We start from the raw sequence: 5,946 nt of genomic DNA on the forward strand, positions 1-5,946 counted from the left end.
CAGGAAACAAAAAGTTATGGTTCTTTTCAAATTAATAAAGATCAGATTTGTTTAAGGGGGATCTTGGCTGCAGACATGAGGGGAAAAAGCCAAGAAAGACTACAGAGCAGGTGGTGTTTATACTGGTCCATCAATGTGGGAGCAGCTCTGAGACTGGATGAGACTTGGTAAATCATGTTGGCTACAGAGTCCTCATGACTTATTATTACATGCCATCCTTTCATATGGCATGGATAGAGGTTTGGTTATATTTTTTCAAGCAAACTTACATAGTTAACAGCTGTCTTTCACCCGCTCAAACATAAGACAACTTTAACTGACTTGTGCACACTGTATATTCCACACTTGGGTTAATGTACATGCATATGTTACCTTTAAAAGTTTGTGTGTTTTCAGACAAAATGGACCAGACACCAATGAAGACAAGTAGCCCAGGTGATCCAGCCTCTCAGAATGCCTCTGTTGCAGTTTCCTCAAAAATCTACATCAGAACAACTTAAAGCTGCTAGCTGAGATGGTCCAGCCTCACAGACTGCTCCAGCCAGGACTTCAGATAAGCCCCACACTTTCCCATCATACAGAGACTGGATGACAAATGATACAGCTAGCTCTCCCAGGACTTGACTATAATCCCAGCTTTCTCAGTGTTCCCTAAAGATGCTGGTGCTCCCAGACAACAGGAAGCAGTCTAGAGAACACAACAGCCACATTCCCAAGAGGTGGGGTGGATGGTTTTTGGTCATTTGATGGGTTATGGATGTTTGTCATTGTTTAGGGGGTTGGTTACAAGTTATTATTGGTAATGGTCAGAAAAGAGCTAAACAAAGGAAATTAGATTCAGGGATCTGGGGATATAGAATAAAAATGATAGGAGAAAAGGGTGGACTTTTGAGTCTACTTTTGAACAGCCTTAGTCTCAAATGCTTTACATTGGTATGGACTTTTGTATATTGGTACAAATTTAAGGTTATTTTTGTTATACTGTATTATATGTTTCTATTTCTTATTTAAGTTATTGCACCTATACAGCTCACTTTAAAAACTTGCTGGGCGTTGGTGGTGCACGCCTTTAATCCCAGCACTCGGGAGGCAGGGGCAGGCGGATCTCTGTGAGTTCGAGGCCAGCCTGGTCTACAGAGCGAGTGCCAGGATAGGCTCCAAAGCTACATAGACAAACCCTGTCTCAAAAAACCAAAAAAAAAAAAAGTAATGTGAAATGTTAGTCTATGAAAGCTATTTAGGATAATAGAAATGGCTAATAGTAATCTATAAAAACAAAACTTACTGTCATGTTACTTACACTTTCAAGGTCACACAGAGATATATTTTCAATAGATATATGGTCTTCAAACACTTCCGAGACAGACAGAATATGGCATTTAAAATGTTTTAATAACACAAGGCTTTTCATGACAGTGAGAAGATCTGCCCCTGGCAGCACCAGTTTACTTCAAATAAAGGATGATGGGCACTGAAGAACCTCCATAAAGAGTTTGCTTCCAAAACGGCAAAGCTAGACACTTGGGCAAGAAACTGCCCTGGCCTTAAGTGCTGACAGTGTGCTGTCCCGACTGGACAATCAGGACACAAAAGAAAGTGATGGCCAAACTTTACCAAAAAAAGGTAGGACAGTCCTTCAAAATTCCTGCTTCCCTGAAAACTCTGTAGGTTAAAGATGGATGCCCCGCCTTTGTAGAGGAACCTTGGGTGACTGTCCAGCTGTCTCTGGGTGACTGTCCAGGCAGCCAGCTGTCTCTGGTGTTTCTACAGTTTCAGAAGTTGTTTGCTCTGCACTTTCTATTTACTCAGGTAATATTATATCTTTCTCAGGTCTCTGATGGACTTGAAGACAAGATATTTATAGTTATAGTTTTCCTTGTTATCCAATTCAGAAAAGAAACTGACATAAGAGATGTAAAGTTTATAAGGTTGAGAAACATAAAAGCTTAAGTTGTTTACCTAAGAAGATGTTTTTAAGTTCCAAAAATACAGTTTTAGGATGGTACTACAAGTTAGGGTAGAAAGTAAATTAGGTATAAAACTTTGGGACTCACTAAGATAGGATAGATAATATAGTACTTTCTCCAAATTTGCCAAATACCAATGGGCTGGACATTGTATGTCATGCCTCAATTACTGTGCTGTTGCTGTGAGACCACCATGACCATGGCAACTCTCATAAAAGAAAGATTTAACTGGGGGCTCACCCACAGTTTTAGCGGGGTAGTCCATGATCCCATGGTGAGAAGCAGGCAGGCGCAATGCAATGCTGGAGCAGAAGCTGAGAGCTTTACATACTGATTCACAGGCAGCAGGCAGAGAGAGAGAGAGACACTGGGCCTGCTTTGGGGCTTGGAAACCTCAAAGCCCACACCCTCAGTGACACGCTCCTCCAACAAGACCACACCTCCTCCAATGAGGCCACACCCCCTCCAACAAGGGCACACCTCCTAATCCTTCCTAAACATTTCATCAACTGGAGACTAAGCATGCAAATATGTGAGCCTATGAGGACTATTCTCATTCAAATGACCACAGCGGGCCATTAAGGAAAGCCATGGTGGGAACCCAGATGCAGGGACTGAAACAGAGGTCATGGAAGAGTGCTATTTACTGGCTCAACCTGTTTTCTTATACAACCCATGACTTTCTGCCCAGGGATGGTCCCACCCATAGTGGGCTGGACCCACTCACATCAGTCATGAATCAAGAAAATGCCCCACAGATTTGCCTACAGGCCAATCTGATGAAAACAATTGCTTAATTGACATTATCTTGTCACAGATGACTCTAGCTTATGCTAAATTGACAAGAATACCAACCAGCAGTGTATCATGGATAGATCTGGTCTTGGGGTAGCCTCTAGTACCCAAACAGTGACCACACACCACGAGCAGACTCCTGACAGTTATACATAGATGCTGGTGACGTAGGAAGATGCAGGCTCCGGGGGGAAAAAGCGGAACTTCTTGAGCGCAGCCAGTACAGAAGGTTGGAATGAATAGCCGATCTTTCAGTGCCCAGAGCTGTCATATGCCAAGGTACCTGGAGCTTTTGGGAAACATTGACCTCACCTAGGGCTGATAGAGAGGTCCCAGACTCTGAGTATCTGCCAGTCGTACGGGAGGCACATTGAGAGTGTGAAACAGCTGTTTTAAGGGAACTCAGTTAGCTTGGAGAAAGTAGAAACATTTTGTGACTGTAGCAGAAAAACGAAAGCAATGAAACAATGCGACAGAAATCCTTGAGCTGAACAGTGCTCTCAGTGAATTTAAGAGTGCTTTGCCTGCACGTGAGGCAAGAGAAATAGAAATCAAACGTCAGAGAGAAGGAGTGCAGACAGTGAAACTGCACACGTGGAGGGGGAGCACTGAAGGGAGCGAAGGGAGCTGTGGAAAGGCGGGAGTGTTATCAGAGAAACAAATACTGAGGATACCAGGATTCAGAATTGACTTGAGGGTGCCAAGGACTAGAAAGCATTTCCCAAGAAGTGATAGCAAAACACACAGAAGGTTACAAATATCAGGGAGAGGGTGGTCAAGATCAGCAGTCAGATTTAATTCAGTTAAGTCATGGATGAAAGATAAAGAGAAATGTTTCAATGTTTCAACAGAAAAGAAAGAGCATTTGGGCAGCCAGGTTCACATAACCACACCCCTCAGGAGAAATTTCATGGGCCAGGAGAGAGAAGCACCAGAGTTTATTTCCACTGCAAAAAACTGCAAAAATCAGCCAAGGGCATTGTATTCAGCAAAACAATCCCTTAGATATGAAAGAGAGACAGATTTTTTTCCCAGAAAAAAATGAAAGCTGAGAGAGTGCCTCCATTCAGTCTGCTGTACAAGCAATGCTAAAAGAAGATCCTGAAGTAGAAAGCGGAGACATTGATAAGTAAGGGGACAGCCTGGGAAGCTATGGAAAGGACAAATGTCCACTAAGGAAAACTGTAGGAGAGGGAGAGAAACATTATTAGACAACCAAGTTCCATAAGGTGTTTGTAAGACCTTTGTATCAATAATTACCTTACACATAAATGGATCAAATTCTTCTACTTAAAGGCACAGAATGACTGAGTGGATAAACAGTAACACCCAACTATATGTTACAAAAGCTTCCTGGACCTTTAAAGATATACATAACATGAATGTAAAGAGGGCAGGATTGTCCACATTAATATCAATGAAGCAGACCTTATACCTAAAAAGTAAAAATGGGTAAAAGAGGTTGTTATATAATAACAAACTCACCAGTTTAGGAATGCTAAACTTATAGGAACCCAGTATTTGAGGAGCTAAATATGTAAGGCAAAGTAACAATAGACCCAAAGAGATAGATACACCAACTAGTGGAACAGCTGAGGGTCTTAACACAGGCTTCCAGCAATGGGAGGTTATCCAAGCAGAAAAGCCACAAAGAAGCAGGGCAGGGAGATTTCATTTTGCATAAAATAAACCCAACACATCTACAGAACATTCCATTCAGAGTTGTCGAACCCACGTTCCCCACATCATTACAGGGACATCGTACAGGATACATTCTCTATAGGGCACAAAACAAGCCTGACAAAACTTTAAAAAGCTGAGACCATGTCAAATATCTTTTTCACTTAGAATGCAATTCAGCTAGAAGTCAGCAATGAGGAAAAGACTGTAACAAAACCACCAGTTTTTGGACACTCAATGGATCAAGGAAGAAATAAAAAAGAATCAGCATTTTCATGAAAATACTCAACATACCAATGCATATAGGATACAGCTAAGGCAGTGCTAAAAAAGTTTATACAAATCAGTGGCTATATAAAAAAATAGATTTGAAGCAAGTAAGCTGCCAGTAGAACAAACTGAATTCAAAAATCAGTAGAGGGAAAAATAAAATCACATAAAGCAGTGAAATGAGGACTATGGTGCAAAACCCTCATCAAGACAAAGGGTTGGCTCTTCAGAGAGGTGAAAAAAGAAAACAAAACAGACACAGAGACTCCCTTTAGCTAGTGGAACTTGAAGAGAGACAACTGTCACTCAAATAGAATTAGAGATGAGTGGAGACATTACCACACACCACAGAAACCCGCAAGGCTGTTAGTGATTTCTAGAAACATCTGCATGAAAGTTTCATAATTAGAGAGAAATGGAAAATTTGCAGACACATACACCTTAGGATTTAGAAAACTCTTACTGTAGGTTATGAAGTTGAAAAAGTAACAAAAAATTTCCCGTCAAGTAAAGTTTAGGACCAGGTGGCGTCAGTGTGGAATTCTACCTAAAACCCTAAGAGCAGCTAATGCCAATTTTCCATATTTTCTTCTGAACAATGAAAGACAATGAAATTCCTCTAAACAACAAGATGGCCACTGTCACCTTCGTGCCAAAAAAAGGTTAAGAACACAGCATAAGTAGAAAATGACAGGTCAGTGTACTTGCTGGAAGTTGACATTAAAATCTCCAATGAAACACCAGAAAATCAAATCCAATAGGGCATTAACAAATTCTTCATGGAATAAGATCACCCCAGGGATTCGCTGTCGGTTCATTGGGTTCGAATCAATAAATGGGCTACATCACATCAATAAAACGAACCTGTCCGATTGTTAAACACAAAAAGATTTTTATAGTTGGTTTGTTGGAGTCAAGATCCACTAAGAAGATGTGTTTCCCTATTTCTTTTTTTATTTACTTTTTCTCCATTTTTATTTGTTTATTTATTTTCCCCTATTTCTAAATACTGTCTAATGTGTATGCGTGTTTTGTCTGTTTGTGTGTAGGTGCATCATGCGTGTTCAGTGCGCTTGGGTCAGAATTGAAGGGCTCTCTAACAAGACCAAGCGAGACAAACATGGCACAGGCAGGTCTTGCCCTTCTCCCTTCCTCTTCCCTTGCTAAACCTTTAGATTGCACTCCTGAAGCTAGATCCCAGGATCAGTTCCTTTTTTGGCCACTCCTTTATGTT

The 5,946-nt window shown here is 41.1% G+C and overlaps 1 long non-coding RNA gene across 1 annotated transcript; it reads left to right on the plus strand.

The window, feature by feature from the left end:
• The first annotated feature begins 439 nt into the window (after window positions 1-439).
• Window positions 440-1,476, plus strand: LOC113836379. The gene is made up of 2 exons (XR_003487826.2): window positions 440-719; window positions 1,417-1,476. It is a non-coding gene; the product is annotated as an uncharacterized LOC113836379 (long non-coding RNA).
• The last annotated feature ends 4,470 nt before the right edge of the window (window positions 1,477-5,946 follow it).

The sequence above is a fragment of the Cricetulus griseus genome, chromosome 8, assembly GCF_003668045.3.
Source record: "Cricetulus griseus strain 17A/GY chromosome 8, alternate assembly CriGri-PICRH-1.0, whole genome shotgun sequence".
NCBI classification, from domain to species: Eukaryota; Metazoa; Chordata; class Mammalia; order Rodentia; family Cricetidae; genus Cricetulus; species Cricetulus griseus.